The following is a 10,648-nucleotide window of genomic DNA, read 5'->3' on the forward strand; positions in this document are numbered from 1 at the left end:
CCTCCTCAAAGTGCCTTTTCAGGCCCTCCTTGGTCTCCTCCAGCTCCTCGTCCACGTCCCATCCGCACTGTTGGAGGTCCAACAGGGACTGCAGCTTGCGTTGCAGCCGTCTGAATTTCCTCTTCCTCTCACACGCCTGGAGTCTTCCTTTAGCCTGAATGAAAGAGCGCAGCTTTACTTTAGTACATTCCCACCGCTGGGCTATAGTGGGGAACAGATACTTGGTACTGACACAATCAGAATATTCATTAAGCAGCTCATCCTCATTTCCTGCCTCTCTAACAGGGCACAGTTCAGCTTCCAGGAGCCTGGACCAGAGCACTGCTGATACTCTACTGCTTGAGAGGTAAATACAAAGTCTACCCAGGAACACACAGAGCCATCCATCCGGCGCCAAAGTACGAGCCTTATCAGTGTGGATGTCTGTGCGCATCTTGAATAACTTGGGGTGAGGACAGAATGCTGCCCTCTGTTGGTTTTACATTGAGTAGCATAATAACTTTGGATTTCAAGCATATGGAACAATGCTACTTAATGTAAAACCAACAGAGGGCAGCATTCTGTCCGAAGATATATTAGCCATATGTGGCAGTGTGCTCATTTGCATTTATTCAAATAAAATATATTCCCATGATCCTTTCGTCTAAAAAAAACCCCAAAAAAGAGTTTGCAAGTTCAACAGAGTGCGGACATTTAACCCCTTCAATCCCAGGGGTTTTTTGGTATCTCAAAGCCCAGAGCAATTTTGCTATTTTTGGGGTATGTCGGTTTAGCGATGATTCTCTTTTCCTGTGAATAGTGTACCCATATAAACTATATATTGTTTTTTCAAGGAGAGATAGAGCTTTCGTTTGATACCATAGTTGGATGATTAGCTGAAAATTTAGAATGAGAAATTTAGTAAAAACAAGATTAGAAAATGAAACTAATTTTTTTTTACATTTTCCCTCTGAATCCTCACAAAATTAGGTAAAGTGATGGAAAATCCCCTCCAAGTTTATCAATTCAGGTGTCCTGATTTCAGAAATACCTAATTTATATAGATTTTCCAGACTTTCCCAGCACCAGGGAGCATACTATAAGGTGTACAATTTTGTATAATTTTTATGCCTATGGCTTAACGGGTTTGGGGTTGTGAACGGGGGCAGGAGGGTTATACTGGCTAGATGTTATGCTAGGGCAATGGGAAGTAAGGTTTTTTAATAATTTTTTTATTATTTTTTTTATATATTTTTTTTTAGTTTTGATTAAACTTTTTTACATTTTTTTTATTTTTTATATATTATTTTTACACAATTTTAGGGGTCTTAAGGTGGGCCAGTGGGCAAATTTACTAAGACACTCAGGCACAGCCACTCTATGGCCAGTGGGCCAGTGGGCCTCATTACATTCAAGTTAGTCAATGATAGAGTTGCTGAACCTTGCTTCATCTGTCTGAAAGGTTCAGGGACTGGCTTTATGGGGCCAGTGGGCCAGCAATTGATGAATATAGTGTTCGTGTGTCTGTTTGGAGTTTGTCTATACCTTATGGTGTTTATAGACCATTTTCTCCCCCTTTGAGGGGGCCAGTGGGCAGCATTCTGCCTGAAGATATATTAGCCATATGTGGCAGTGTGCTCATTTGCATTTATTCAAATATATAAATATTCCCACGATCCTTTTGTCTAACAGTTTAATACAAAACCACCCCAAAATTAATAGAAAAAAAAACTTTGCGAGTTCGACAGAATTAATGTCTGCGAGTGCGGACATTTAACTGTTGCAGCGGGGAGACCAGCAGATCATGGGAGTATATTTTATTTGAATAATAATTTGGGAACCTATGCTCAGTTAAGGTCATAGGTTTTAATAAGTAGGCGAAATTGCACGTTATTCCAGAGAATTTATTCTACTATACCATGGAAGCCTTGCTGCAGGAGCTTCGTTCCAGGCTGTCGACTGAAGGGACTGGCTTACTGAGAGATCGTGTGGCTGAGCTGTTGTCCGAGTCCCAACCCGATGTGCCGGTGTCCCCTGAGCAGTCTAGGGGCCTGCGCTCTACCAGGACCCGGGTGTCTCGCCCCCCGTCGCGCCTTAGCCCAGAGGCTTCTGGGCGCTCTAGACCCGTTTCTGGCGAGACCGGGAGTCCAGGCCACCCCACCGCCAAGCGGAGCAGAGCATCTACAAGGACTGGACGTTCCAGGGCGTCGCGGGCAACAAGACGCACGAGTCCGGAGGTTCCACCTACCTTCGTTCCCCCTAGCAGAGCTTCCGAGGATGAGATGGCGGGCGTGTCTGAGGATCCGGTGCGGCGTGCTCCGGCTGCGTCGTCTATTCCGGCTGTGGATGTCCATCGTGGAGGTGGTTCCCGTTCATCACGCTCCGGGGCCCCCGCCCGGAGGCAGCAGGAGTCCGGGGGTAGTCTCAGCGGCGGACGGGATTCGCGTCGTCGCGGCAGAGTGGGCGGTCCTCGCGAGGGCAGAGCTGGTGACGGACGTTAGGATGAAGCCGTTCCTGCCAGTACAGCCGAGGACCCCGGTACGCCTGAGCTGTTCACGCCGGTGCCTGTCAATGTGTCAGCAGGAGAGGCTATGCCCTCTACATCTTCCCCTGCAGCTGGCCAGGCGAGGGGTGAGCATACTGTTGATCATTCTCTTCCTCTTTTATCTTCCCATCTTTCTAATGTTCCCAGTAGTTTTGGGGGGTATGCTGGGTCACAGGGGCAATTGGGGTCTCATAATTTTCAGGGTTCAGTGGTTGCTAGTAGTTTGTTGGGGTTTGCAGGGCCTTCAGGTGTGCATAGGGCTTTACCCCCTGGGGCTTTGGTGGTTTTTCTGTGCCTCAAGTTTCATCTGGGGTTCCGGTTATTGCACCTGGCCTTGTCTTACCTGTGCAGCAGGGTGCGGCCATTTCTGGGCAGACTCAGGGCGCTCATGTGACTCCGCACGCGGCCGTTCTGCCTGCTTTATCTCAATTTGTCGATGGTTTTAGAGATTTGTTGGTTCGTTGTGGTTTGCAGGGCTCTGGAACCCCTGCGCAGGCTTGGGGATCTTATGGCGTGGCAGGCGGTCAGGCGGTGTCGGGGCCCCCAGTGACGACCGTGGCGGGGGTTGGATCTCCTGTGGGTACTGCATTACAGGGTCCTGCCAGACCTGCGAACCTGTGGTGCCTGTTCCCTCAGGGCCTAGTGGTTCGGGTCCTGTTGTGGGGGACAAGCAAGGTGATCAGGCTGCTGTCCGTCTGGCTGATGCGGCCAGGGGTGAGGTTTACGTATGCTTTGAGGCACCCTTAGGTGCCCATCTGAAAGATGAAGTTAGGGAGAAAATTTGGAAGGGGGAGTATGTTGAGATTTTTTCGTTGCTTCCTTTGGGCAAATTTAATTTGGACAGAGTTAAGAAGGGTGAGGAGGTTAAAAAAGAAGACGAGGAGAAAAGGCGTTACCGTCTAATTCCGAGAACCTTTTCCAATTGGCTTCAGGCTTTCGCCATTTTAGCCAGTGTAATTGGGCAAAAGAATCCCGAACACTGTTGCGGTTTATTTGGTTACATGGATAGTATTGGGGAAGCTTACCGGGTTTACGGGGGTCAGTCGTGGCTCCGTTACGATGAACAATTTAGACAGAGGATGGCTTTCAGGAAAGGTTTGCGCTGGGATCATAAGGATATTTCATTGTGGCTCAGGGTTATGACACCTGGCCGCGGTCAATCCCAGCCCTTTCCAGCGGCGGCCGGTGACAATTCCAGTTCTGGCTCATCAGCCGGCATGCAAAAGGGCTATTGCTGGAAATACAATGAGGGGTTGTGCAAATGGGGATCCTTGTGCAGATTCAAGCACGAGTGCTCCGGGTGCAATGGGTCCCATCCCCTCTCCAAGTGCTTTAAGAAGCAAAAGAAAGGGAAAGGGGTAGCTGGGGCAAAAGGGGGTGACTCCGGTGCTGGTAGAGAAGATGGTACCGTGGCTGAGTAGATATAGTGATCAGGAGGCGGCTTCGTTGTTGCTTTCCGGTTTTAGGGATGGTTTTCGGATCCCCTTTAGGGAGGGGGTGTCTACTACGGTTGTTCGTAATTTGCGTTCTGCTTTGTCCTTTCCCGGTGTTGTGTCCGATAAGTTGGGTAAGGAAGTGGCGTTGGGGCGGATGGCAGGCCCTTTCCAGACTTGTCCTTTGCCTAATTTACGTTTATCCCCTTTGGGTGTTGTCCCCAAGAAGGAGCCTGGCAAGTTCCGTCTTATACACCATTTGTCTTACCCGAAAGGGCAATCGGTTAATGATGGGATTGACCCGGAATTGTGCACGGTTTCTTATATCTCTTTTGACCGGGCCGTGGAGTGGGTGCGTTCCTTTGGGCTTTGATGGCCAAGACAGATGTTGAAGCGGCTTTCCGTTTATTGCCGGTCCATCCGGATTGTTTCCATTTGCTGGGGTGTAAATGGGATGGGCAGTTTTACGTGGACAAATGCCTTCCGATGGGCTGTTCCATATCTTGTAGATTTTTTGAAGTTTTTAGTTCGTTTGTCGAATGGGTTGTTCGGGAGGTGTCGGGTCTGCAGTCTGTTATTCATTATCTCGACGATTTTTTGTGTATTGGTCCTCCTTCTGGGTCTCAATGTGGGGTTTTGTTGGCTACTGTCGTACAGGTGTCTCGGGATTTTGGGATCCCTTTGGCCCCGGACAAGACGGTGCACCCTTGTACATGTTTAAGTTGTCTTGGCATTGAGTTAGATTCCGTGGAAATGGTCTGTCGGCTGCCGTTGGATAAAGTTTCTGATATGCGTTTCGTGGTTGCCAGTTTCTTGCAGGTCCCGAAGGTCACTTTGAAACAGCTCCAGTCCTTGATTGGCAAGCTTAACTTTGCCTGCCGTATTATGCCCATGGGGAGGGTTTTCTTGCGGCGGTTGTCGCTGGCTACGGCTGGATTCAGGGCTCCTCATCATTTTGTCAGGCTGACCGTGGCCTTAAAGGATGACCTGAGGGTATGGGATACGTTTCTATGTGGGTATAACGGTCGTTCACTATGGCTTGCGCCTCCGGTTTCGAGTTCTGACCTCGAGCTGTGGACGGATGCTTCGGGTAGCTTAGGTTTCGGCGCTTATTTTAAGGGCGAGTGGTGTGCGGGTCCTTGGCCTTCGGACTGGGAGGCAAGAGGTTTGACGAGGAATTTGACATTTCTCGAGCTCTTTCCAATTTTGGTGTCTTTGGAGCTGTGGGGGGTCCAATTAGCTGACAAACATGTTAAATTTCGGTGCGATAATTTATCCGTGGTTCATGCTGTCAATAATATTTCCTCCTCTTCGTTGCCTGTTTTGGAGTTGCTGCGGTGGTTGGTTTTACGTTGCCTTCAGTTGAACATTTATTTTCGGGCTAGTCATGTACCAGGGGTTGATAATGGTGTGGCTGACTCTTTGTCTCGTTCACAGTGGGACAGGTTTTTCCAGTTGGTGCCCAATGCTGCCCGCGAGGGCAGTCGATTTCCAGATTGGATGTGGACGCTGGCAGATTGACGGCGGAGCAGCTACGGTCACGATCGCTGGTTCCCTCTACGCGGGCTTTTTATGACAAGACGTGGAGGGAGTGGGAGTGCTTTGAGCGACTGGCCGTGGAGTCTGACGGTGAGGTGGACAGGGCTGAGGTGTTATCATGGTTCATTGGGTATCTTTTCAGCAGGAAGGTGTCTGTGTCCAGTTTAGATCGTCGTTTGGCAGCCTTGGCTTTTATGTTTAAGGACACGGGTGTTCCTGATGTGACTAAGGTTTTTTCTGTACGTCAAGCGGTCAGAGGATTTAAGAGGGGCCCCAGGGTGGGGGATTCCAGGCGTCCTGTGTCATATGGGATGTTGGTGGATATGGTGAGTAAGCTTCAGGAGATTTGTTCGTCCTCGTTTGAAGTATTGCTATTTCGCTGTGCTTTTTCCTTGGCTTTCTTCGGTGCCTTTCGGATCGGAGAGTTGGTCAGTCCCTCGCGGATCCTTCATGGTGGGATCCAGGCTGTTGATGTGGTTTGCAGCGGGCAGGGCGTTAGGATTTTGATTAGGCGCTCCAAGACTGATCAAGGAGGTAAGGGGCTGTGTGTAGAACTTATGGAGTGTCCGGGTGGCCCGGTTTGTCCAGTAGCCTGCTTAAGGGATTATGGGGTTGTACGGCCTGATGGACCGTCATCCTTTTTGGTTCATGCCGATGGTTCCGCGTTGTCACGTTTTCAATTTCGTTCTGTTTTTAAGCGTACTTTGCGGGCTTTGGGTCTGGTGGACGCAGACTTTGGGACACATTCCTTTCGTATAGGTGCGGCCACCGAGGCTTCAAGGTGGGGGTTAAGTAAGGACTTGATCAAGAAAATCGGTCGTTGGGAGTCTACTAGATTTAGATCCTACATTCGTCCCCATTTGTTGCTGTGATTTGGTTTGTGTTGGGCCGTGCTATTTTTGTTTATTTTCTTTTGCAGGTGCTGTTCGTCGGGAGGTTTGGATTTTAGGGCATTCGTATGTGTTTTGGGCGGCCAGACGGGCTTCGGTTCGACCTTCTGGGCGTCAGCTGGGTTTCGACAGGGATAAGGTTTCTGTAAGATGGCTTGGATTTAGAGGTATGCGCTGGGACAGGGTTTCCCGAGAATTGTCTTGGCACATTCATGTGCATGGCGTACCTCATGTTGTAATTTTCCATGTGGGGGGTAATGATTTATGCTATGTCCCGCTGCGAGTGTTGGTGGGCAATATTAAGGCTGATCTTCGTCAATTTTGGACTGCCTACCCGCATACGATCTTCGTCTGGTCCCATATCGTCACTAGGAAGGTTTGGAAGGGCGCCAATTCACGGGATGGTATCGAGAGGGCCAGGCGTCAGGTGAACAAAACCATCTCCCGTTTTGTTGCTTTTCAGGGGGGTATTGTGGTGAGGCATGTTGATTTGGAGGGCGATTTGTCGGGTCTCTATCGCAGCGATGGCGTCCACTTATCGGATGTTGGTTTAGATTTATGGAATCTGGCCATTCAATCTGGGATTGAGCGGGCCTTGGAGGTTTTGGGGGGCCAGTAACGGTGCAAGGAGTCGCACGTTACAGGCTGTGGCGTTTGGTATTATGTTGTGGTCATTGTTCAAATGTGGTTGGCTGGTTCGGTGCTTGAGACAACTATCTAAGGTATGGTTGTACTCGTGGTGCACATGCCTAAGGGCGGAAGTGCAGAACACTCCCTGGGCGCGTGCTCAGGTGATACGTTGGTTGGCGTGTGGTTGCTGGGCTTTGGACGCCGGCAGCCTCTACAAGTGACGTGGAGGATTTACGCCCTTACCAGCCTTATGGATCTAATGTGTTATACGGTTGGCGTTTTTAGCCAAGTTTGTGGTTAATTATGGATTTTAATAAATACGTTGAAGAATTATGATATAAGGAGTGTCACGGTTGGGGAGAATATTTTATGTTGACCGTGGCCAAATTTTATCCAAAATCGAATGATTAAATAAAGCATTTTATTTCACGCACTGTGTTTATTTGTCTTATTGGGAATGGGGCCGAAGTTGACGATACTAAGGTCATGTTCCCCACAATCAACTGAAGCCCAAGCAAACCTGCATACTTTGCTACAAGCCCTCACAACCTGCAATACCCACCTTCATGTTCCCCACAATCAACTTGGGGTCATCCTTGACTCAAACCTCTCCTTCATCCCTCACATTCAGTCCCTCGCCAAATCCTGCCGCTTGCACCTAAAAAACATCTCTCGTATCCGCCCATTCCTCACCCAAGAATCCACAAAAACCCTTGTTCATTCCCTTATCATTTCCCGTCTTGACTACTGCAACACTCTTCTGGTTGGCACTCCACTGTCTCGACTCTCTCCTTTACAGTCTATCCTAAATGCCGCTGCTAGGCTCATCTTCCTTGCACGTCGCTCCTCTTCTGCTTCCCCCCTCTGTGAAACCCTCCACTGGCTCCCAATTACCTTTAGAATTAAATTTAAGATCCTGGTACTGACGTATAAGGCCATCCATAATACTGCTCCTCCGTACATTTCTGACCTCATTAGCAAATACTCTCCTACTCGATCCCTACGTTCCTCCCATGGGCTAAGGCTCTGCTCCTCACTCATCACCTCTTCCTTTTCCCGTCTACAAGATTTCACTCGAGCTGCCCCATATCTCTGGAATCTACTCCCAAGGAACCTTCAGCATTCACCCTCCCTCCCGACATTCAAGAAACATCTAAAAACCCACTTCTTCAGAGAAGCCGCGCCATCTTAGCTGCTAGAACTTCCTTGTCATCGATACAACCCCCACAATACCTCTCACCCTTTCTCAATGCCTTATGTTTGTCACCCCATTTCCCTCTAGATTGTAAGCTTGCGAGCAGGGCTCTCTCCACCAAATGTATCGGTTTGTCTTAGTCTGTCAATACTTGTCTTGTCATATCCCTTGAATTTATGTATTGTATTAAGCGCTGCGTAAACTGTTGGCGCTATATAAATAAAGGATAATAATAATAACAAATCTACATGTAAAAATAAGTTATAATAAATATTCACAGCACAGTATACAGTATAATTATACACAGCTCCGTATTGTACCAAAAATACATATATTGCATTGTGTTAAAAGAAATATGCATAGAGCTATATAATAAATATTCAGAGCACATTATGTTATAGTTAATATTAACAGCATATTATGTGAAAAAAACATATCACATATTATAATACTCATAGACATCACAATATCCTATTACAAACTTATATACAACTATACTTATATATAAATGCAGGCAACGCGTTATTATGAAGATACAAACCTTATGATATAATATACACGCATACCGCATTTTGATATAATCACATTAAGACATCATTAACTGTACTTAACAGATATACACAGCCAGTTATATTAAAAAATATACAAATCACATCAAGGTATAGTAAATATACACAATTTTGTTATAATACATACATCACAGTATGTTAAGTGTGTAAATATACATAGCTCATCATGTTATAATAAATGTACCCGGTGCATTATGTGATAATAAATACATGTTATAATAAAGATACATAGCTCATCATGTTATAATAAATGTACCCAATGCATTATGTGATAATAAATACATGTTATAATAAATATACATAGCTCATCAGTTATAATAAATGTACCCAATGCATTATGTGATAATAAATACATGTTATAATAAATATACATAGCTCATCAGTTATAATAAATGTACCCAGTGCATTATGTGATAATAAATACATGTTATAATAAATATACATAGCTCATCATGTTATAATAAATGTACCCAGTGCATTATGTGATAATAAATACATGTTATAATAAATATACATAGCTCCTCATGTTATAATATATATATATATACACAGCATATTATATCATAAATATACACATAACATTTAGTTATAATAAATATATATTATATATATTTGTTACACATAACATAATAATATTATCTTACAACAACATACATAGAACATTATGTTTTCTTAAGCATGTCCAGCTCATTATATTATAATACATATGTACATTGCTAATACAAATATACAGCATATTATGTTATAAATTATAATAGATTTACATATCATATTAAGTCATAATAAAAATACACAGCATATTGTATTACACTATTTATATAACACTATGGTTAAATAATTGTATTATGTGATAATCAAATTACACAGCATATTATATTATAAAAATGTACACATTGCATTATGAAATAATTAATATACACAGTGCGTTATCTTAGAATAAATATACACACCACATGTTTTAAAAAAAGAACACCATGTTATGTGATAATAAATTTGCAGATCGCCTTATGATATAATTTACATATAGATCACAATATGTTATAATAAATATCCACATCACATTTTGTTATAATGAATATACTCAGCCTATGATATTAAAATAAATATACATATCATATTATGTTGTTATAATAAATATATACAGCATATTATCGTACAACAATATAGAAATAACTTTATGTTTTAACCCCTTCAATCCCGGAGCAATTTTGCCATTTTTGCGCTATGTCGGTTCAGCGATGATTCTCTTTTACTGTGAATAGTGTACCCATATAAACTATATATTGTTTTTTCAAGGAGAGATAGAGCTTTCTTTTGATACCATAGTTGGATGATTAGCTGAAAATTTAGAATTAGAAATTTAGTAAAAAGTAGCAAAAATTAGAAAAAAAAAATCTGTGTTTTTTTCATTTTCCCTCTGAATCCTCACAAAATTAGGTAAAGAGACAGAAAATTCCATCCAGATTTATCCATTTAGGTGTCCTGTAGATGTCGATGTGCCCAAAGTGCCCGTTCCCGGCCGCATAAGTCGCTCGCGGCCGGCCGGCAGTTTTGCTCTAAGTCCCCGTTTTTGGCAGGCCAAGTTGCTTGAGAAACCCTGGAAGTCAATGAGGTCAGATTTGCCGGCCGCATCCGACCCTCGCTCCATCGAGCTCGGCCTGCCTGGCTGGATTTTCCCGGTGGTGTGGAACCCCCGTCCCATTTCGCCAGGGTCGTCAGGCACCCTCCGCCGGATACATAGGGGAGTGGATCAAGTTACAGGGAGTCATGGCTCGCGCGATCGGCTCCCGCGGCCGGGGGACCGCCACGGGAGCTCCCCGGACCTGGGGACGCCCAGCCCGGGTGCCGCACCGGCGGTCCCACCCGCC

This window comes from Sceloporus occidentalis, unplaced genomic scaffold (assembly GCF_023333645.1).
Source record: "Sceloporus occidentalis isolate IW3139 unplaced genomic scaffold, rSceOcc1.0.p SCAF_140, whole genome shotgun sequence".
In the NCBI taxonomy this organism is placed as follows: Eukaryota; Metazoa; Chordata; class Lepidosauria; order Squamata; family Phrynosomatidae; genus Sceloporus; species Sceloporus occidentalis.